Source organism: Gallus gallus, chromosome 2 (assembly GCF_016699485.2).
Source record: "Gallus gallus isolate bGalGal1 chromosome 2, bGalGal1.mat.broiler.GRCg7b, whole genome shotgun sequence".
NCBI classification, from domain to species: domain Eukaryota; kingdom Metazoa; phylum Chordata; class Aves; order Galliformes; family Phasianidae; genus Gallus; species Gallus gallus.
In genome coordinates this window covers 60291969-60316408 of record NC_052533.1, presented here as the reverse complement: position 1 = coordinate 60316408, position 24440 = coordinate 60291969, and the positions used below count along the sequence as shown (strand labels likewise).

Genomic DNA, 24440 nt, shown 5'->3' with positions numbered 1-24440 from the left:
CTCCCTGCACAACTTTACTACGTATTTGTAATCCTCATAAATTGCTTGCTCTTTTCCAAAGACCATAAACTTTCCTTTTGTTCTGAGTTCCAGCCAAAGGTCTCTGTTCATCCAGACCAGTCTCCTTCCCTGTCAGCTCGTCTTCTGTGACTTGGGGATGGTCAGCTCCTGCACCTTTAAAATAACTTCCTTAAAGTATTCCCAGCCTTCCTGGGCTCCCATGCCCTCCCAAGGGAGATTGTCCAAAAGAGACCAAAGTCTGCCTTCCTGAAGTCCAAGGTGGCAGTTCTGCTGACTGCCCTCCTTGCTTTAGCAAGGGTCAAAAAAATCTATCATTTCGTGGTCGCTTTGCCACAGATGGCCTTCAACCTTTACATCCCTCACAAGACCTTCTCTGTTAACAAGCACCAGGTCCAGGATTTTCCTTCCCCTTGTTGGCTTCCTCACCACCCGTGTCAGAAAGTTATGTCCCACACACTCCAGGAACCTCCAGGACTGTTCCCTATCTGCTACATTATATTTCCAGCAGACGACTGTGAAGTTGAAGTCCCCCATGAGAACAGGGAGTAGAAACAGTGAGACCTCACTCAACTGTTAACTGTCTATAAAATATCTTATCCACCTCTTCATCCTTGTTGGGTGGCCTGCAGCAGACTCCCATGATAATGTCTGTCTTATTGTCCTTCCCCTTGATTCTAACCCATAAGTCCTCAAGCCTATAATCACCACCATTAATTTCTAGACATTCACATTTTTTCTTAAGTGGGAAAGAAAACAGTTCTGTTCATGGGGATTCAAAAAAGACCAAACTGGATGCGTTCAGGAAAAGGCTACCAGAGTGTTCAGAAACTTGATTTGTTTAGCCTAGCAAATAAACACTGATGCTAAACTGACCCTTAAGTGCTCTCAAGGGTACTATGTCAGAAGCAAACACACAAAAAAAAGGAAATAATTACATAAGGAAAAAGACACAGACTTCCCATTATTATATTTAGGATGAAATTATAAAGGTAGTCCTGACCACTGGAGCTCTCCAGTAAAAGCAATGAGAAGAAATTTGGTTGGAAGATTTGCATGAGCAGATGTGATCGTGTTATATTTTGTCATACCTATGTTACATAGCAAAGACAGGACTCCATAGATAAGCTATCTCCATTCCGGGTTTATATAGAAACTGGAGGGAATTTTTTGTTGCTTTATTTGTTCGGTTGTTGGTTGGTTTTTTTGTTTGTTGGTTGGTTGGTTGGTTTTTGGGGATTGTTTGTTTGTTTGTTTTGTATTTTTGGCTAACTGGAATCTTTTTCCAGAGTTGTACGTACAAGTTGTGTCAGGACTATGTCAGTGATTGTTTTTAATAGTAATTTCTGTAGATCAAAAGCACATGTCATGCCCTGGTGTTCAGCGAGTCCGAAAAATATGATTTTAAAGTTGTTTTTTTATTTCAATCTTCTGATCTTCTGCTAATGCATCTAAGGTAATTTACTATAAAAGTCAAGACAGCACTAATGGGTTACTACCCTCCATACAGCACAAATGTGAAAGGGGGAGTGTCTCCATTCCTAAGTGCACTAAGCCTCACGTTCACGCAGAAATAATCTTTTAAATTTCTGTATTTTTAATGTGTGCCTGCATCTAGTTGTAGATAATTTGCACTTCAGTTACCTTCCCTTCCTGCTAGGTCCTCAGCAGATGAACAATCCCAGGAAAAAACTTTACCCTGGTTGCTTTTTACCTCACTACACTGTGACTGATCTCCTGATCTGCTCCCAGAAGTCCCGAGGTGAAGAAGTGTGTGACTGTATATATGCAAGCATACATGTGGTGAGGGCAAGGAGGGACGTTCACTGTGCCCGGTTCCTAGCGCTGATGTCATTCAGTTCTCTGGTGGTCTCCACTGTTTCCCTGTGTAATCCACACCTTCCCCACTCTGCCTCAAAGTGTAAGACTTGGCTTGTTCCCACCACAGCAGTGCCCTCCTGGTATCTCAAGCTGCTCCTCGCCACCCTGGTCCTGCAAGTGCCTCACTGTGGGCCTCAACTTGATTGAGAGAAATAGGCAGCTGCCGCCATCTTGAGGAGGAATGGAAACAATGGAAGCCTTTCCTGGTGCCTTGGTGGCCCAAGTAACATCTGCTCCTTTTCCATCCACCCACTCCAGCTCTGGGATCTGGCAGCGCTGCCTTGCCATCCCGTGGCTTATCAAGGTTTCTTCAACAGTGCCGCAAAAAACCCTGTTTTGGCTGTGGTGAAATGGCAGGGCCTGCTGCTCCTGAGGGCCACGTCCTTCTCTGCTCAGCCCACAAGGCAGCTGCAGCAGCTGAGATGTTCCAATTTGGTGAGGAAGGGGAGCCGAGTGGTTTGGGAGATATGTGCCTTCACCTCACCCATCCTTGGTTATTTGTGGCTTTGTGAGGGCTTTTTGGGGTGAAAGAGAACTCGCAGCTTGGTCAGGAGGCAGAGGGAGAGTGTACTGAGGAAACTGTAATAAACAACTAAAACAAAACATAAGGTCAAGCAAATATGACAGAGGGAGCTCTCCAAGCAGATGATGCCTATTGCTCAATGCAGTTTATAGTCCAAGCAACACATAAATTCAGCGTGATAGGGCTCTCCTGGAGCTGGGACTAGAGAGGCACACGGAGAGCAGAGCACAGAACAGGCAGTGTGTTTGGGGCAACAGTGAGCATGTGGTGAGCTGGAAACGCTCAGCTATATGGCAGGTCTCATCCTTAGCAGCAGCAGCAGCAGAAGCTTTCAGAGATTTCTTGTTTAAAAAAATAGATCAGACGGTAGCTTTTAGTGTGAGCTGGCAGGTCAGTTACCATTCCTCACACGAGCTGTATTGCAGCTGGAAATGACTGTGGGAATATTTCCTGATTTACCCCGTTGAGTTTGCTTGTTTTTTTTTAAGGCGAGAAAAGTAGTTGAACTTTGAGTTTCCTGTGGAAATGAAACTTACACCATCAGTGTTTGTCCCACACCTAATCATCTTTGTAACCCTCTGTCTGGCAAATCAGGTTCTGACCAAAGTTGAAGGAGAGATAACGTTAGATATATTTTTTCTAACAACATTTCATAGAACTTGGCAGCAGGGCAAGGGAAAGGGAGCTGAGTTCCTGCCTGGACTGAAGGAAAGGCAGGAGGATCCCAGCTGGCCGGCCAGCACCCACGTGCTGACAACCAGCGAATGTTTTTGTAGCTCCAAACTGCCCCAGTCTGACGCCTGGTGGTGGTGACAACGCCACAGGAGGCACCAGGGGAGCTGGAATTCCTGTGCTGGTGGGAAGGGAGATGTGGGACAAAGGACGTGAATCCGTAGCAAACCAGGCTTCATTAGTTCTGCTGCTCAGGAACAACATATTTGTCTAATGACTCTTTTCAGCCCCAGCATGTGCATCAGAAACAGATTGGATTTCTATTTGCATGCCTTTTTACTGTTCTCAGAAATGCCTCAGGCATAAAGCTCTTCCATTTCTTTCTTCCTGAAGGCATGGTTCTCTCCTGGAGGGTAACTAGGAGAAGTCACATCTTATTTCCTAATGGATTTATTACTTTGTTTATTTAAAGTCAGATGAACTGGGCTTATTAACAATAGTGAATGTTTGCTGCCTTTTTTAATCCTCTTGGCTTTTCAGAGACAACAGAACAGAGGGAAAGCAAATGAGCTGGATGTGATTCCACATTGTGTATGCACACTGGGAGCAGAACCTGAAGACAGTGTTGTTGTGCAATGTAAACAAGGCATACATCTGTCCCACAGAACACTCACAACTGGTGATCTGAGGGGGAAGGAATCTGATGGATTTCTGAAGCATAGGATGAGCCTGCAGTGCTGACAGGAAGGCCAGGATCTTCTTGTTTTCTCATAAACTGAACACATTTTATATATGCTTCTTGAAATAATAAACATGGGGGGGGGGAAAAAGACACAAACAAACTTATACAGTCACTGCTCAAAGGAATGCTATCTGAGGGAGGAGCTGTGTTCTGTTCTCAGTCTTATGTTGTCTAAGGTCCATATTATGCTCGTTACAGTGATATCAGCACTTCCCAGTTCAAGTAGCAATGCCCAGGTTACACCAGGATGTGTGTCACGGAGCTGCATGTGCCAGTAATTAAAACAGAGTTTTTCAGACGCTGCTTCAGGTTCAGACAAGAAGCCTTTTAGGCAGTTGCATAATGAAGAAAAAAACAACAGAGGAAGCTGGAACCAAACTTGAGGGACAGCCCTAGCACACAGCACAGCCACTGATACAGCGCAAGGCCCAGAATGCTGCTGCTGTTCCATCCATGCTGAGGAAAGGCGGTGTTTTCAAATGCCAGCCAGCCTTTCAGAACCTGAACTTTTATGGCAGCCTGCCCACTGCTTTATTAGCGCCTGCCACTAGGCTACCCCTCATCCAGCCATTAGCACTGTGCCTTTCCAGGTGGAAGTATTTGATGCTTCAATGCAATGAAAGGCACAAAAAGCCCAACCAGCAGCCCTGTGCTTGGCGGGGGTAGGGAACAGTTCTGCCTGACCCCTCCTAGACAACAGGTTTGTGACAAGAAATACAGAGCAATTACCCTGAGCACAGTCTCAACAGAAGTTATTAATGATCAGTTTCCCAACCTTTGGCCAAATCCCATCTCAGAGTTATTTGCCTTGAGCTCCTCCCACAGCAGCGAGCTGCAAAAGTTGACAAAATACCAAAAAAACCCTCACATCTTTTCTGTCCCGGGGGTGCTGTGACTCGATGACATCCAACCTCCTCTTTTGTAGCTGACCTCATTCCTTCCATTCTTCAGAACGAAGTTTTTACAGGCTCTTTGTTCACAGGCTGCGTTAGTATTCCAAGGTGTCTTGGAGAAAAGGAAGGAAAAAAGAGCAATGAAAAATAGCCTTTTGTTCCTGGTACATAGTTGTTTTAATGTAGTGGTGTGTGTGTAGTGGTGTGTAGTGGTGGAGGAACAGAGGAACCTAATTTTAGGGCTTTCTGATGTAGTTCACTTTGCATTTACGTGTTTTGAGGCTATAATAAAGCCTGCGTTGCACGTGTACAGTGACTAATCAATCAGCTCTGGCCAACAGCTCGACTGATAGGGCCAAACCAAACACACTGGCATGCTTACAGCCTAGCAGTTCAGACTGACTTTCAAAACAAACACTTCAAATGTGTCATCAGAGGGCTAAAATACATGTGACGAGGCCGGGTGAGCCCCAGGCTGAGCCACAAAGGTCCTGCAGGAAGCAGCACTTCCCCCCATGGCAGAGGGGGTGGATGGGGTTTGTCTGGTGCCATTTCTGCAGTAACTTGCTGTAGTCTGTCAATGTTTGCTCAGTCGCACCTTGTCAAACTGGTTTACATTGCTTCCTCCCTCATCATTTCTAAGCAGTCTTTGTTTTCTTTCCTTCCCTTACATTCTCGGTGCTCAAAAGGTGTGCTTTTTGAAACCATGGAGTTGGAGAAAGCGATGCACTTCAGATGTTTTGTCTGGAGCTCACCGTGCTGGAAATCACCTGCTTTGGTTCATTTTCAACTGCTAGAGCGTATGACTGAGCGTAACACGGCGCCCCGGGGTCCTTGCAGGCCTTCCCCACACAGCTCAAGTGACTGCACTTCTGTGCCCTGGCACGTGCCCAGAGGGTGGCCTGGAAATGCTTCTGCAATGAGAGGCTGTGAGCAGAGCCTGCCGAAACCTTTCCCCTTGCTCATGAGGACAGGAGGGCTGTCTTGGAGCGATTTTTAACCCGGGAATGCAAAGTCCAGGAGACAAAGCCTCTCAAATAGCTGTGACAGCAGCCCTAATTTAGGATAAAGCACTCAGGGATGAAGCAAATGAGCACGCCAGAGAGGGAAAGAGGTCTGGAAGGAGTCTGCAGGAACTGTGGATGAGTAACCTAGGTTATTGTGCTAATGAGATTTTGTTTTGCTTTGAGATCTGCTCCTGTAGGGAGAGACTGAGTCACTTTGTCTTGGCCTCAAGTCACGGGGAGGAGGAGGCTTGGATTTATTTTTAATGCCTAAAATAGCTGTACAGCTCACAGCCAGCCGCGATTCCCTGCCTCACCCCCCCCACCCCCTCCTGCTGGATGCAGAAGTTACAGGAACTTTTCACTTCATCTTTCCCCTTGCCGCCCTCCAAGCTTCTTCAGACCTCCCTCAAGCCTGAGTAGCACCCAGCAGTTCCCCCAGGGTTTTTTGTTTGTTTCTCCAGAGCTGTTTGGAAGCAGGACCAGCCTGAGGAAGCAGCCGATAGAACCAAATACAGCATTTCCTATCTGTAAAAATGTGAACAGGATATATCCTGTCGTTCTGATATCACATACAGGCTGCTCTAAATTCTGCTTATACTGATTTATCAGCCTCCCTAATAGGCAATTTGTGATTTTTTAACTGCACTGATGCAGCTGCAGCAAATACATAGCTGTGAAAAAGCAAGATGAGAACAATCCCCTAGGTATGAGAAATGTTGCCAGCCAGCTTTAGAAGAACTTTTGCATGCATAACTTGTTTCAGGTGTCCTGCCGTTCTCCGTATGTGAGAGGAGCCCTCATTTGGAATGGACTGATGAGCCATTTGATAAGTAGGAGTGTTTACACATGAAGCAACCTATCTCACTGCACGCATGACCAGAATGAGCAACTACAGTGTTATAATTCTGTAACACCAGCCTGATCTGCTGCACCCCTTCCCTTGCATGGGTTTGTTTCATCCTCTGCTGCCTGTCATGCCCGTCACTCAGACCGGGTGCTCTGCTGGCACACAGCACAGTGCCCAGTCGCAAATACATCTACAGCTCATTCATCCTGCTCCAAACTCAGAGGTGATATTGTTGGGTTGCCCACAGTTCATTATTTGTATTAAGCTTTTCAGGCAGAATGGAGAGGAGTGTCAAACAAATTTCATAAGGATTAAAGTTTGCATCACTGATAAAACAGAAGAAGAAGCACACAGCATGAAAAGAAGTAAAAGTGATCAGGAGAGGGTGGGAGAAGGAAGAAAATGAAAACTTGAAATCGCGGTAAGAAAAGGAGTGAGAGGGAAGATCTGAGTAGGTAAGAAAATGAGAAATATGTTGACTTTTGATTTGTATTAGAGTGGAAAGGAGAAAAGGTGGATGTAGGGGAAATTCAAAGGGAAGGGATGAGCAAGAGGGCTGAGACCTCGAGAGAGAAGGCTGCAAAATTTGCACATGGTCCAGATGCATCAGTAGGGCTAGGTTTGATCTGCACAGGCAACAAAGCAACACAAAAGGAAGGACAGTGCTTACAGAGCAGTGAGCCTGGAGCAGCACTTCAGGAGGAAAATGTGAAGTTCTTCAGCAGCCATGAAAAGATGAATGGGCAAAGACTCTTTCTCCAGGAAGACGCTGGCTAAAATGTAAGACTGAATGGATGAAGAGTCTAAGATAAATGCAAACATCACTGGTGGAGAATGCTGCCAACATTACTGCCTATTGATCCACAGGGAAAGACAGAAGAGTAAAAGCCTGGTTAGATTTCCATGGTGAATGAGGATGGAAAAAGAAGCCTCAGCTGTCCAAAGGCTGAAGTGAGGATGTAGTTGTGAAAGACAAGGAGAGAGCACTGAGAGGAGAGATAAAATTGGCAGAGAGATGACAACAGTAAGAGATGGAGACCAGTGAAGATACAAATAAAAACAACATCATTCAAGGAAGCAGAAGTCACGAGAGTGAGTTCTGCAGCACAATGAAGTAAATACTCAGAACATCAGACATGCAAAACAGGGAAGAACAGAGGCTTGGAAGTGCCTGTATGTGAGTTGGGGTAATAGTTTTGAAGAAAGGTGAGCCAAGAAGATTAATAAATGTGCATATTAAGAACAACATGCACTTTAGAGGAATGCTAGTGGAAGATCTAAAGCACAGAGGGAATGTGAAAAGCTTAGAGAAGCATTGAGTGTGAGAGGAGGGACAGTGGTGTGAGTCTGAATATCTCTCAGAATTAATTTATAGAGCCTTGCACTGCAGAAGTGGTGTTGCTATAGGAGGGAAAGCATGCCAGCAAGGGTAGGGAAGAGGTTTGCAGAGAATTTTCTTTCCAGTGTCTGAAACCCAATGAATTCACATCAAAACTGGTTTTCATACAAGCAAGCAAAATAGAAGGGAAGAATTAACTAAAAGGAGAGAGTTGAAGGAAAGAAGAGAGAGTTCTATTATTCTTCTACCAAAATCTATCTCATTAGTCTAATTAGCATCATCTGTACTTTCCTAAGCTACTGAAAGTCTCTATAATGAGAAGGAGGATTCGGGTCACTTGACATATAGGCAGATGTACCTGCTGACTTCTGAGCTTGTGCCTGTGTCTCATGTCATCGATGAGAAGAAAGGAAAAAAAGAAACCGAGCAGTTTTCAAAGTTGGGGTCAGCAGAGACAAGCATATCATTTGCATTTTGGTTTACTAATGTGGGTTAGCTCAGCAGGCAAAGTCTAGAATACTGATAAATTATTTCATAACAGGAAGAATAGGATTATTGACTGCAAGTCATTCCCCAACACAAGTAAATAAGACACTATCGGGTTGGGGGAGGGAGTCATATTTCATTTTAGTCAGGAAATACAGATGTAGACTGGACCAAAATGGCTCTGAATGTTTCACCACAGGAAAATGATGATAACATCATAACTGTGGAAGCAACTGTGGAAGCAGTTGAAGGTACATGCACACCCTCTCTGGGTACTCAAGAAATACACGGATCTGTGCAAAATAATCAGTATTTACATGTTTTTCCCTGCCTGAGTCTTCTGAGCTTACTCTGACTTACTGTCAGAGACTTTAAGCCTGCTGCTGTCCTCCAAGTCATATGGAACTACTTGCCCTTCTTCTTGCTCTTCTTCCTCTTCTTTTGTTGTGAGTTGGATCTTGCAGCTGCATCAACATGTTTTACCTTTTCCGTTCCCTGGCTCAAGTGCTCTGTGTCACTGAGTGGGACTGAGGAACTCAGCAGATCCAATCCAATAATCACCCACTACCAAAAGGGGTGATTCCATCCCATCTCCTTTCTAGCTGCTTACCCCTGCAGCTTGCCCTCCTACAGCACTAGAGCTCATGTAGTCCTTGTCTTTCGGCGAGGATGGAGTTGTTTTCTTCAGAGTGTCTGGTATGACGCTATGTTTTGGTTCTAGGAGAAAAACAATGTTGATAACACACCGATGTTTATAGTTGCTGCTAAGCAGCGCTGTACAGAGCCAAGGCTGTTTGCAGCGAAGGGCTGAAGGAGCTGGGAGAGAACGGAATTAGGACTGCTGACTTCAAATGGCCTAAGGGATATTCCATAATATGTGATATCATGTGGAAGGAGTTTCTAAGGAGATGGGAGGGCGCCTCTCTCTCTTCTGCTGCTTGGGGGGCCTAGCTGGGCATCAGTCGGGAAGTGGTGAGCAATTGTTTGTGCATCACGTGTTATATACATTCATATATACATATGGTAGTGAATACTCCTTCTGGATGAGATAGGTGAGTGATCCCACCATGAGATGACCTGAGCAAAGCCCACGTCAGATGGGAATGCCCAGTTTGATGTCATTTGGTAGACTGCTTCAGTTGTATCATTGCACTGTATCTCCCAGCACTTGGAATATCAACAATTTAATGGTCTCAACTTCACAAAGGAGACAATATTTCTGTTCATCTTCCACTGGAGAAAAAAATGCCTGTAGACCACTTCAAATACTGTGTGCAGTTTTTCGATGCCAAAAAAAATTTAAGAACAGGGAACAGGTAGAGAGCATTCAAAGATGTTGAAGGATTTAGAAGGCAAGACATATGAGGTACGGCTGAGGTCCCTTGGCTTGTTCAGCCCAGAGCAGATGAAGCTGAGGAGAGGCCTGTTCTTACTGGCCTGTGATCCAAATCCAGGCCCAGGTCATCCATTACCATTGTCAGCATCAAAATGCAATGATTTGAGGATCCCCCAGAAACTCTAGTTTAAAGCCCTCCTGATTAAATTGGAAAGCTTGCTGCCAAAGATCGTCTTCTCCTTGTCTGACAGATGAACCCCATCCTACCCCAGAAGACCAGATTTCTCAAAATTAGTTCCATGACATAAGTAGCCACAGCCATATTCACAGCACCACTCCCTTAGCCATTTTCTTAATTCTGTCAGTTCTTTCCCTCCCCATTCCCCTAACCTGGAGGACTGATGAGAAAACAACCTGTGCTCCCGAGTTCTTCACTGCTGCTCCCAGATCCTTGTAGTTCCTCTTGATAATCTTCAGGTTGCTGACAGATGTGTCGGTGCCTGTGTGAAACAGCAGCAGGGGGTATTAGTTTGTGGGACATACAAGGACTGGCGGCCTCTCTGTCATGTCCTTGACGTGGGCCCTTGGCAAGCAGTAGGCCTCTCTAGATAGTGGGTCAGGGTGGCAAATGGATGCCTCTGTACTCCTCACAATAGAATCACACACCACTATCACCCGTTGCTCTCTCTTAGCTGCAGTCATTCTTATGCAATGGTGAGCAGGTCTGGCTGCCTTACTCAGTTCAGAGGACGTACCCGTTATTGTTTTTTTTTCCTTCTCAGCCTGGAGAACTGTGAAATGGTTCTGCAGAGGCACCTCAGGCTTTGAGGCAGCCTTTTTCCTCCTATTAGTCTTTTTCGTGGCAACTTGCTACTAGTTTTATGGTTTTGTTGCTCTCCTATTTTTTTTTCCTAATAAAAAATATTGAAAATTTAAATGAGTTTTGTTACTTATATACATTTACTATATTATATATTTTATGTGAGCTGCTCCAAAAGTGATGCCCCCAGTTTTATTATGTTGACCCATGAGGTCAGGGGTGGATGTTGGTGGTATGGCAGTAGAGGTTGAAGCTTCCTGCCGATATTTTGTAACATGTTGTTGCCATGTGACCAATAGCAGCAAAGGGGCAGTCTGGCCAAATGGCATCTGACATGGAAGTGCATACGAAGCAAAGGTGTGTCACTGAATTCCTCCATGTGGAAAAAAATGGCACTTATTGACATTTATTGATGCTGACTGTTTACAGAGACCAAACAGTGGATGTGAGCACTGTGAGGCGGTGGGTGGTGCATTCCAGCAGTGGTTACACTGGGTCAGCTTCTCTGGTGTAAATTGTTATGATCATGGCATGCAGGCTCTTGTTCATCACTGGCAAAAATGCATAGCTAATGGTCATGACTATGTTGAAAAAATGAGTTTTGCAGCTGAGAATTGGCTCTATGAAATAGTGTTATTACTTTCTTTGTGGTAGTTTCCATGGAAATAAATAGGAGGCATTACTTTTGGTGCAACCTACATATATGCAACCCAAGTCAATTCTTCTTCACTCAGTGCAGCCCAAGCAAGCCAAAAGGTTGGACACCCATGCATTAAGAGACTAGTGCAACTTGTTCCATTGCCATGCTTGAGAGGAACAATGCGGACAATTCAAGAGCAATGAGAGTTGCAGCATATCCACACAATGCCGATGACGACCCGTCTCTTTAGATTATTGAGAGGGCTAAGGGGGAACCCAATGACAGACAGTAAGTAGGTTGTGCAGGCTCTGCACTGTAAGGGGCTCTGTCAGCGTACAAAGACACAGCCAGACCCCATGGCAGGGAATGAAAGCCTGAAATAAGGTGGCTGATGTCAGTCAGGGTAAAGATGAATTAACTTCATCATGATATTATACTGGAGTCATATTTTGGCTTAACGGCCACAGAAGCCCCCTTAATTACTATGGCAAAGGTGTCGTGAAACATGTGCATGTATAATTGAGATTATATACTATAAGGATAGGGCCAAATGCAGGTAGGCCAGCCTGAAGAACTGGCAAGGGCTGACAGAAATATCTGCATGTGAATAGATAGCCCTTGGAGATGTTTGGGCACGTTAAGGGTCTCTGGCTGTTATGGGTAACTCTAAGAGGTGCTGGTTATGGCCTTCCCACAAGTATAACTGATCCATATTCCTTCCTGTGTTACCTGTTCCACCTCAGCCAGTAAAACAATGCATCACTCATCTTCGAGTTCCTGTTCAGTGCTGGATTCAGGACTCAGCTACATAATTCAGGGAAAAATTGACTCCTGTGCTACTCTCCCACTGAAGTAATGGGATTTCAGACTGCCTGAAGATAAACATGCAGTTCAGTCTTCCGCAAATGCAGCCAAGTAACCCGCTGGTGGTAAAGAGCCAGTAGGGATCACTTTTCCTTTTGTTTGATTTCACTACAGTTTATTTTGTGTTGCCTGTTTAGATGTTAAGTGCTTTACAGAGCAAACTGTCATTTTTATGAAGGTAGTGTTTAGCACAGCTGAAGCCTGTCTTGATTAGGAGTTCTGTATGCAACTCGAATGCAGATAATAGAAACTTGTTAGGAGGCTTGAATTAATGCTTCATCTCCCATGCTGTACGGTTTGACATCAGCACTGCTTCATCATTGCAAGTGATCACAAAGCTAGTCAGTCTGCGAGGACTCATCAAATGCTGTTGCAGAAGCATTTTGTGCTTTGTCTCGCAGCAAACATCTCCAGAACTGGACTGCTTCTTCTCCACAATGCCACCGTTGCAAATTAAGACCACGCATATTCAGTGTGCTCAGAGATGAATAAAAGAAATCAGTGTTTGCTGAATAAATTAATCAGAGCCTAGTTAAGGACTAAAAATAAGAAATAAGAAGACTTCCACCATATGCAGGCAGTCACTGTGTCCTTGGGTAACTGCCTTTCCTCATCTGCCTGTGCATAGCTCTAGTTGTTAGCGGATCCTGGTTGAAATTCAAATCAGTTTCAGCATCACTGCCATCTCCTCTAATTGACTCCGTCGGCACAGCCGGCTAGTGGGAGGGACGGAGGAGCAAAGCAGGCAGAAAGGACCAGATGATTTCTGGCATATGCTGGGCCGTGCAGCAAAATGTTGAGGACGTTGGGGTTTGGCCCCACACAGACGTCAGGGATTCCCCACATCCTCCCAGAAAACCAAGGGGAATCATCATCTTTTTTTTTTTTTTTCTTATTATTTTAATGTCAGAAGTGTTAGGCCCAGGTGGTGGTTTACAACCACAGCTCAGCTGGCGAGGGAAGCAGTGCAGCAGAGGAAGCTCATGGAAATACCCTGGCTGACTCATCCATAATTCATTTGGCATTCTGGGGAATGTTCAGGCTGGGCAGAATGTTCATCCAGTGGGATGCTGGGCACCCTTCAGGAGACTGCTCTGCTGCCTGGCCACCAGGCAGGCAGCACCTAGCTCTCTGCACTGCAGCAGGGCCACCGAGGATCTTCCCTCTTGCCTGTGCAGTGTCAGCGCAGCCCTGGATGAATTTCCAGGGGCTTCTGACAAAGAGCTGGCCTAAGGATGTCCTCGCACAGAACCCAGAAGGTAGGCAGCTGCAACCCAGGGCAAAGCAGTTTTTAAGCCTGACCTTCAGTTTGGAGGTAGCTAAGCAACGCATTTCATGCTGAGGGATTTTGGTCATCCAGTGAGGTTATTTTAAAGTTACGGCTGGCCTGAAGAGATGAGTATAGGATCTGGTGGGGCGTTTGAAAGAAAAGTTAAAGAAATAGTCTGAGTATCGGTCTGTCTATGATTTGCAAATGTATGCAGGAGCCCGAACACTGAGGAACTTGCAAGGAAAACTAACAGAAAAAAAGTGAAAAGTAGTGAGGAAAAAATGACCCAGAAAAATGAAAGTAGATGTTAATTATGTGATCTCCATCCACGCATGCTGACTCCTTATGAAATGGCCGCTTCCCTCAGTTTTCCAAAGTGTGGAGTGAAGTCTGGAGTATTCAGAACACCAGAGGTGCCAAATAGGCTTGCAGGAGGTGTGTGTAACAGCCATTAGTCCTGGGATCCATGTCGGCTGTGTGTTAGCCATGCTGCCAGGCAGGTGGGAGAGCTGAGGAGCACGAGCACATAGCTGTGCCCAAACACAATGACCCAGGGTTGTCCAGCTGGACTGCAGCTACCCCAAGATGTTGATCTGCAGATCAAAAGGGCTGTAAAAGCACCTGCTGCAATGTTCAACTTTTGCCTGAACGCTCTGTTGATGACAGCATGAAATAACTTGAAAAAATAAGACTCATAACTCGTTAGCGAGCGCACAGAGGTCAAAACCGACCAGTTTCATTCAAAGGCTGTGAAGGTACATTCATTCTACATCTAAAAGCTGTGTTTCAGGAAATTATCATCTTTCAAGGCTGGAGCCATTGTTGCCACTCTATATGATTAAAAGAAAAAAAAAAACACACACAACAGAGAGACATAATCTGGAAAATGTAGGTATTAAGTTTTAATAATGAAAATATGGCCTAGCCAAAGTAAAGTTTATTCACTACATGGTGCTGTTTAATCTCATGCATACTTTCATGGTGTTTTCTTGTCTTGAATCTAATTACTTCCCGGTATTACAGTTTGTTATATCTGTTTTCATCTTATGTGCTGCCACTGTTTCCAACTACGTTGCACAATTCTCTGTATTATTTATTTTGAGGCAGCTTCTAGGATAAATAATTACTCCTGGGATTTAGCCTCAGCTTTGACATTGGACAGCTGGGTGAGTCCTGGCTGAGCTGCTGCTCCTCTTCAACTCTGTTTTCCCAGTAGGAGAGGGATAAAAATCCTCTCCTGTCTGAAAGCACCTGGATTTTTGCAGATGAAGTGCTATGTAATAGTTAAGGAGTGTGGAAATTCGCTGTTCACTGATGTACTAGACATGCTTACCAAGCTTTCCTTTTTTTACAGATTAAAACCTTAAGACCGGTACTTGTTGAAGCGGTCACTAAGTGTACGAAGACTAGTGAAAACAGTCACTGAATGCATCTCTTCTTCAGCCTGTTTGAAATAGATAAAGGCACAAGAGCGAGACGAGCTTTTAAACCGAACGCTTGCAGCCTACTTGGAGCACTCACAATCAGTGCAGACGTAGTCTTCAATTCTGATTTTAGTTTTCTCAAGGTGGCCTTGGAGGGAGCAAATTCACCAGTTCTTACACCTACTGTGCCTGCACCCTCGGCCCAGTGCTCTGGGATGTGGTAGGAAGGAGCTGCCTGCATTTGCAAGGAAAGCTGGGACAGCAAGCCTCTTGTGCTCTGATGATTTCTTTTGGTCCTGCCTGAGAGCTCACTGAACTCTGCTCAGAGATTCTGTCAAGCCTGGAAAGTTTCCTATAATCTCTGCCTCAGCAGAAAACACCCAGCAGCCAGATTAAATCTCCCTTGCAGTGATTTTCGTGTCATCAGAGAGAGGAGGTTTGAAAGAGATACAAGAAAAACGGCCACCTGAATGTGCTAGAGATGCACGGAAGTGTTTTAAAAGACGTTTCCTGTTTCGCCCTTTTGCATGATCTCCTTTTAAACAAGCATAATTCAAATCAGTATTAAATGCATTTTCTTAAATAGTGTCAACTGCAGGAAATGTTCTTTCAAGTCTGTGGCATTTATAACCATGAAACACTGATTGCTGTACAAGAGCACTACGGTATCTTATCTCTGAAGGTCACATTTGGAGTTCACATCCATATTAAAAAAAAATCCCCCAATGGGAGGATTATTCAAATTGCTGCAGGCTTGTCCTTTCTTTATTACCTCGTATTTGTTTTCTCAGTTGCACGCTCCATAATTCAAACACTGCATGCCCCCTAACATGTGAGCATCTCCATTCCTGTTCCTCTGTACTGGTACACTGTGCCCCAGTGTAAATTTGTCTTGCCAGAGAGTTTCCAAGGGAGTTCAAGATCCTATTAACACAAAGTAGACAGGAGGACCAGGGCTTTTTGAGCTGTTAGTCAGAGATTTCTGCCACATGAGAGTCAATGCTTTGTCCCTCCTCCAAATGCCAATAAACTAAGGCAAAATTGTGCAGTGCCCAAAATTTGTCTGTCTAAGGTTACCATCTCGCAGTGCCAAACTGAAGAATTTTTCTCATGCATCCTTTGATTTGCAATCAAAGCACTGTTCATCAAATTGCTTTTCTTACTGCTTCGAAATTACAGGAAGAACACAGGCAAGTGACTCAGAATTGCACACCACTACAGTGAATGTAACCATCATTTAAGACACAGGATATGAGTTAGAGGATCCAGTGGGAGCCATGTGAGGAAAGCTCTTCTACCAAGCATTCAGGTTCTCCAAGGAGGATTTTATCCAACCCTTGAAGCCTGGTGGAGCTGTCTCTTCCAGTACAGTTACACCTGTATTGCAGGCAGGGTACGGACATTTTACTATAGCTGAACCATGTGCAGCTTGATTACACGTTGCTATGTTTCTGGCAGTGCTGACAGAGCATGAAGTAGCAACTTTTTGCACGTGTGTTTGTGAAAGGCACAGTACTGAACGTTTGACACCTCTGAGGATCCAAAATAAATATATTGTGGTAATGACCTTCTGAATGCGGAAGAGAATATTATAACACTTAAAGACAAGTAAATAAGTAGAATGACAATTCAGGCTTTGTCAATCTGGCAAAGTTGTTAAATTCAACAGAGTAGAAGATACCTGGCCCTTTCCTACCATGCTTCGGCTGCTCTACACCATGCACTGGGGGCTAGATTTTATCCCTGTGCAATATGTCCTTCTCAGATAAAAATTAAAAGTTCTTTATTGAAGATGCTCAAAAACTGCATGGGGTTTTGATAAAATGTGGGGCTAATTCTAGCTGTATGCAGCCCTTCTTCATCCTCTTCTTACCATTCCCTACTTTTAGTACCCATATCAAATTGAAGAAGTTTTGCTTTCTGGATGATGTTGATGTCCCTCTCCAGTACTTCTTGTGAAGATGTTGCTGGGTGTTGCATAGTTAGCTGCCATTTTGCCACAGACCTGGAGCAGCCTTGGCTGCAGAGCCACAAAACATAAGCTCAGATAACCACCACTTGGCACTTCCCAGCCAATTTTGAACTATTTAAAAACATGTAATGCCTGCTTTCACATGGATTTGTTTCCAGCCATTCATTAACAAGGAACGATGCATCCCCTTGGTACAGCAGAGGGTCCTAAACTTTTCCGGTATTGTTGCCCTGGTAATCTGGTTTTGCCATCCAGTTCCAATTAATCCTGCTAATACCAAGCTGTAAGCACACACTTGACCAAGGAGAAGTCAGAAGACTTGTCTGTCTAGGTCTGTAATCTCTGTAGGTAGGTGTATTATAATATTTCCTTTTCCTGCATTTTTCACTGTGACTCAATATAAATTCTGCACATGAGAACATGCCATTTTAATTACAGATTGAGCTTATATTTAAATTGACAAAGGGTTGGCATTAAAAATTTGAAAGAGAAGTGGCTATCTTCTCTGCCTTACATAACTACGTGATACCCATACAGTGGATAAATTGCAACAGACAAATCAGCATCTCTGCCCACAAGAAACTTCTGCATAAAAAGATTTGAAAGGATGCAGAGCAGAAAAGTTCAGTGCAGAAAACAGAAGTTTGGAGGGCTAAGAGGCGGAGACCATCAGCAGAATTAGGAAACACTGGTAATGCCTCATACTACCTACTGCAGTTTCTGGATTAGAGGTGAAAATTGAGATGTTAGTAAATGAGGTGCAGAGGCTATTTCTCCTATAAAGTGTTCGATTTTGCAAGTGCATTTCCTCTTGCCTAAGCTGTGTCTCACCTCTTCCTATGAGCCAGGGATGATATGCTGTTGAGTCACATCTCACTTCAGCTTCCCCAGATCTTCAGCAGCTCTCAGTTCCTCCTCTTCCACATTCCAGCATTTCCACACCTCAGGCAGCTGCCCAGTGGTCCCCAGCAGCTAGCAGGGGACCCGTGCAGGACAAAAGTGCAGACCTTTGTTCAGAATTGCTCCAGGTGAAGGGAATCATGCTGCAGGCAGAGGCTTTGGAGAACAAAAGCATGCTTTGAGCAATATGCTCTCTCAACAAGTCAGATATGCACTAAAGCAAGAGATTATTAAAAGCAAGAAAACAAACCACAAATTATACTATCTAAAACAGTCTGGATTTAAATTTCCTATACAGTGAGGTTAAAGTAAATATCACATACCTGTAAAAACATCATAAGAACATTAATAAGGTTGCAAAGACAAGCACACTTAATAATAAGAAACACGTTAACTTGGATTAAGCCTTGCAGCTTTATTTCCTTCTGGGTGTACGTGCATCTGGGCAGAGCTCTTGTGGTATGCTCCTGCAGTGTGTCAACCAGTGGGCAGGAGGCCTGTGGGGCCCAGTAGCCTTACACCAAGGAGAGCTGAAACATACCCATTTATGTGCCAGCTTGTACCCTTCTTGCAATCTGGCAACACCTTTTAGAAATGCATTGTCAGGTTCTTCAGAGTCTCAAACGAACCTGTTCTTTTTTTCTGCATGGACTCTCATTTGAAAATCCAGGTTAGTCAGTGCAGCAAATGAGAAACATTTGACTTAAACTAAAGGTAGAATTTTCATTTGTGATTTCATAGAATCATACACTCATAGAATCCTTAGAGTTGGAAGGGATCTTTAAAGGTCATCTAGTTCAACTCCCCTGCAGTGAACAGGGACATCCACAGCTCCATCATGTTGCTCAGCACCTGCTCCAGCCTGGCCTTGTAGAATGTCTCCACAGATGGGGCATCACCACATCTCTGGGCAACCTGCTGCAGTGCCTCACCACTTTCCTTATATCCAACCTAAATCTTCCCTCTTTTAGTTTGAAACCATTTCCTCTTGTCCTATCACCACAGACCCTGCTCAAGAGTCTGTCCCCTTCTCCCTTGGAGCTCCCCTTTAGACACTGAAAGGCCGCTATCAGGTCACCTCACAGCCTTCTCTTCTCCAGGCCGAAGAGCCCCAGCTCTCTCAGCCTGTCCTCCTCACAGGAGAGGTGTTCCATTCCACAGATCACATTTGCGGCCCTCCTCTGGACGCGCTCCAACAGGTCCGTGTCTCTCCGGTACTGAGCGCTCCACACGTGGATGCAGTACTCCAGGTGAGGCCTCAGCAGCGCACAGCAGAGGGGCAGGATCACCTCCCTCGACCTGCTGGTCACACATCTTTTGATGCAGCCCATGATATGGTTGGCTTTCTGGGCTGTGAGCACATGTCGCTGGCTTTGTATTGCTCTCACTAACCGGTTCTGCAACACAACTTCATATTATGTTTGACCCCAGCCTCCTCTTGAGGGTTAGTTCTGAGTTGAGGACAAATGCTGCCCACCATATGACTTAAATAGGGCACTTCAGGAAATATGAGAGCTGCTAGAGCTCAGCAATTCAGGTAACTAACTGGAAGGAGTGGTATACAGAGGAGTTGTTTGCATTCACAGAATTCAGTCAAAGTTGTTTGGTGTGACAATGACATACAATATTGGAACAAATAAGGAGTCTCCAATAAGAAAATTTATCCCAGAACTCCACAGAACACTGAAATAAAGCAAAATACTTGCTTATCAAAACCTTCCTCTAGTCAACAAAACCTAGCCGAGTGTAACAAATCCATGACAACACAGAATTGTTACCTTCCTGCAATCTTTAAGTACAAAAATAAACTCATCTCTACCATGAGACTTTACTTACTAGTGCCTGTGAGTCCAGAAAATGTTTGCCTATTAGCAAACTTTATTATGTGTTAATTACCTTAAAAAACAGAAAAGTTAGCCAAAATTAGCAATATGCAATGGAATGCTAGCAGAGCATTTTGAGATAGCAAAGAATTGCTCTCCACACTTTTCCTTTTCTCAAAAAAAAACCCCACCCACAAAGCAAGAATATTAAATATGAGGGGATCCCTACATACAGATTAGTGTTCATTCCTCTACAAAGCTGTAACTCTGAGAAGATGCTAAAATGCTGTTAGGTCAAATTGGATGTTGCTGTTTCTAATAATATTACTACAAATGCATTGACACCTTTTTTCAGCTACCAAGGTCAAGGGACTGAAGTAAGAATCTCAGCTTCTACATTGTTTTAAACCAGTTTTTAATTCCCCTATATGACAAAAGCTTGGAAATATGAAAGAAAGATCTCCTAAAAGCACAGAAAACAGATGGCAAATAACCAACCACCTACCCATCCTCTTAAAACATCTTATTTTTAAGAATATGGGCTTTTAAGTCAATTTCTGTCGTGGGTGGCATTGACTCATGAGTTTTGAACACTTAGTGTGGCATTGAAAATCCAGAACCAAACTCAGAATTTTCTGTTTTGGAAAGTGCTGTTGAATTTTCAAGCAACAGATACGCTTACGTTCCATTTCATTTCCAGAATATCCAAATTAAATACGTGCTTTCAACCACTCAAGCATTCACTTTCATTGTTACTAGTCAAAACCCAAGCGAAATCTGTTAGCTTATCAGTCATGGGAGAGTTTAAGAACACTTTAAGCCGTGCTCAGGGGATAGCTGGTCTGGGTGTGGAGGGGAGAGGAGATAGGACAACCTCTCTGTCTATGTCAGCATTTTGGTTCTTAGAAAGAAAAAGTGATTTATTGCCAAGAGGATGCAACCGTAACAGCATTTCTATATTTCAAATGTTTTCATATCATACTCCGTGGAATTCTCATACAGGTAAATTCAAAAGGTTTGAAAGAAGGTACCAAGTAGATTAAATAACATTGTTGATAGCAGAGGTTAGCATAGGTGTGGCTTGGCAAACACCAGTAACTCCTGATCACAATAATAATATATGCTAGAACAGGAAGCTATTCTTCCTCCAGTCTTCTGAGCGTATACGTTGCAATCATGACAGCATACGTAATGGCAAGTTAATCTTAAAAACAATCGCCTGCAAAATCATGACCTTGACTGAAATATTTCAATTGTTCTGTCAGGCAAGTATACCCGAAGGTTTCTGTGACTGAACAAAGCCAAAAAAACCACTTTACACCTTGTCAGAATATGTATTTTGTAGATGCGTGCTTTTGTACTTTCAAAATAAAAAGAGGCAACTGCTTGAACATCCTAGAAGTTTCTGGAAGATTGAATATATTCACTAAATTGTAACATAAAGCGCAGTCCTGTACGGTAAGATACTGCTATCTAACAAGGGCAGCAGATCTTCAGGATTTCAGATCTCAGCAGACATTTGGGATTTCATGCTAGACTGCTTCCCCTTAGATTAGATTTGAAAGTGACAAACTACAGATTAGCAGTAGGACTGGCAAGAGCTACAACCAAATATTATTTAAACTCAGCATTTTCACCTGGCAGTTTCATGTTCCTGAAGTCCATTTAAAAGCGGCCTCTCAGATTAGCATGTGGAACGTTTGAGTTTGTAAGTGTAGGAGATGCAGAGAGGGAAAAAAATAATAGTTTCTCAAATGTAAACATCTAATTTACTAAGGAGCCAAATGAGCTGAAGAAAAAAGCATGATGAAACTCCATCTGGGCGCAATTCCTAAAGCCTTACTCATCTCACTTCCTGATTCTCCTTTTTTGCCCCCTTTCCCCTCAGGCCCTCCCACCTCTATAAACACCACAACAGTAATTATACTGTCACTGGAGACTTAAACATTCTTGACATCCTAACATCCCTTCTAACAACTACAGGACATTTCACAAAGGCTCGGGCTGGCTTTCAAGAAGTGGGTCAGCTTGACACATACCATGTGCTTCCCAAAGCCTGCAGTCTTTGAGTTTGCTCATCTATGGTAATGGGCATCCTACCAATGAGCAGGCTGGAAACAAAACACTGTCTGGTATGCAATGGGAACTTTAAAATGTTTATCAGAAATACATAGGTTGTAAATTTCCATCTGAATTATCATCTAGAGGATGTCCTGTTAAGCTTTCCAGTGCAGCAGAATCCAGACTTTACAGTTTGGGCCTCACCGTCCCCTTACTGGCTAAACAAGCACTGAAAGGCACACAGCACCACTCAGGAGTCCACAGCAGCAACGCACGGAGTGAAGGCGAGAGGAAAGGAGCACAGAGAGCTTCACTCCATCAGCCCAAGGAGGCTGGACGAGTAGCTCTTTTCATTTCATTACTTGTCCTGCAACCTCACTTCTCTTGCTCACTTACCACAAATGCCCTTTCAGGTCTAGGCCGACTGGCCAAACTCTTCTTCTGTAGAAATTTTGCCCAGCGTGATTTTTTTTTTCCTCATTCTTGAATGTTTTTTTTTCTTATATTTCAACATTTAAATCATGCCAACTTGCTTCCAACACTCAGAAGAAATTCATGATGACTCAGAAAGGGATCTTGACCTGCCAGCTGAGAATTACTTCTCTGATAGCATAATGGTTTGGTATCAGTTTTCACAAAAGGAATAAATCAATGTGCCTCATCATATTTTCTGTTCTGCCCTGCAGAAATTTGTCTTGTGAATAAAACACATTTTATTCAGCTCAGAGGGCATTTTATTTCTGTGTTCATTTTGATATTTTAGTTAGAATACGATGCTTGTACAGTACAGTAGCCCAGACAACAGAGACTATAAAATCTTCTATTTATGATCTATCTCAATGAACAGATTTTCAGTTCTCCTTAAAATACCTTTTATTACTGGGCAAAAAACAACCCATGCCTCAGAAAATGGCCAAAAATAATTGTTCTTCATTGTGAAACAGCTGTGAAACAGCAAACAGCTTCAGAGGAAAAGCATGAAGTAGCTATGAATAAACTTTACATTATTAACAAAACACAAAGAAATCCAAAGAAATTGGATTACAGAGATTAAATACATTGCCATATTTTACAAAGAGTAGATCATACTTCTGTAAAACTTATGGTTCCCAAACATCACAGTGCTCTTGTAGTTACCAGAAAGGTAAGATGGATTACACAGAACAAGGCAGCTCCTGCTGTGTATGCACTAATATCCAAGGACTGAAACTAAATATGTAGATAAATGCATAAATATATAAAATAATTGTATTTTATATATAATTATTATGAAGCGGGGCATCAACAAACATGAGACATTTCTAATCATGTTGGTCTAAGATAGGCACAGGTATAGTTGACTCAGACAGCAAAATTATTTCTATTAGCAGATTGCTCAGATTTATGGAAACAGAAGCACCATGTTATGTGTGAGCAGCAGTATAGTAATACTGCAGATTGCAACTTGATTACCATTTGATTCAACCCAGTTAATAGCTGATGATGGCCTGTAATTCTTGTGATTCATTCTGGCAAGCTTTTCATTTGTCAGGTCATCAAGCCTATCCTATACATGAGCAATTAAATTAGCAGGAAAAAAAAAACCAGTCCAAATAGCAAAGGGCTCAGCAAAAAATCCTCCAGGTGGTTTGAAGAAATCTATCCCTAACACTGTTGAAATACCATTGGCTACTTCTTAGTGGTTTTCTTTTCTCATTAGGACTAGCACAATAGGTACAAAAACAAATAACACACTGCTGATTTCCAAGTATCACCTTGAAGCAGGGAAAATTAATTCCAAAACAATTGCAGAGAAACTGTGCATTGGAAAAACTCAACCAGGAGAAATAGTAAATGAAGATCAGCAAATGGTTGCCATCACTACAGATGGGTGATATTAGATTGCAGAGAGAAAGTAGCTGGAAGTTTGGCTGGCTGGCAGCTGTAACAGGCTTACTAAATTCGTATGCAACCACGAGGATCAGTCCTACAGCGGGGACAAAGGACATACACAGAAATAGATTCTCAAGGAGAATCCTGCCTCTGTTTCTTGACAGCCAAAGAGCTATCAGCATCACTTGCACAGATGGCCATAGCCTACTTACGCAGACATAGGAAAATACAAAGAGTCACTAACATAGGATCCAGGAGTTAAATTAACCTCAGCAGTGTCAAGGCCACACAGAATGCTCCATTGCAAGGACAGGATGTGCTCACACCATCAGGAGAGTTTTATTCTTATTGATGCTGTCAGCAGGGTGTCAGCCAGGGGCTGCTCTCTCCTCTCCTCAAGCTCCACATTCAATGGCGAGAGCTGATGGGAGCACCAAGTGTGAGCTGGTGCCCAGAATACTTGCCTGGAAGATCAGGGTCCTCTAGTGACAGAAGGAACCAGTCACCTGTATTCAAGTTCCAACCTGTCCCTGACGTGCTGAAACTGTTGACACGGCCAACAGGCGGCCAAACCCTCAACTGCTGGAATGCTTTGGCTGCATTTTCTTTGGTTAAAACAGTCACCAAAAGTAAACATAAATTAAAAAAATAAAACAAACAAACAAAAAAAACCCAAACACACACAGACATACAGAAAAAAATCTCAGCATGCAAAATCAGGCCTAACTAGGCTATTCTGAAGAGCAAAATAACTTCTGGTCGATTCCTCTATTGAAATTATCTAAAAAACGTCAAAAATAGCCCCTCGTCCACAAACCAAAGAGATTTTGGTGGACTAGTTTCACAGTGTTTCAAAAGGCCTTTGATTAAATCCCTAAGCCAGAGACAACCCAAGCAGCTAAGTAATCACTGGGCAGGAAGAAAAGTACTATCATGGCTCAAAAACAGGAGATGGAAAACAAAGAGCAGAATTCAACAGCTAGTTTCTGCGATGGCAGGAGGTTAATGACAGCCTGCTGCAGGGCTGTGCAGCAAGCCTTGTGTGATGTT

The 24440-nt window shown here is 43.5% G+C and overlaps 1 long non-coding RNA gene across 1 annotated transcript; it reads right to left on the bottom strand.

Annotated features, from left to right (window-relative positions):
• Positions 1-3151: 3151 nt before the first annotated feature.
• LOC124417797 lies at positions 3152-22502 on the bottom strand. Its single transcript, XR_006936207.1, has 5 exons — positions 17958-22502; positions 17566-17790; positions 10500-10655; positions 10159-10244; positions 3152-4841 (listed from the first exon to the last, which is right to left on the bottom strand). It is a non-coding gene; the product is annotated as an uncharacterized LOC124417797 (long non-coding RNA).
• Between the last annotated feature and the right edge of the window lie 1938 nt (positions 22503-24440).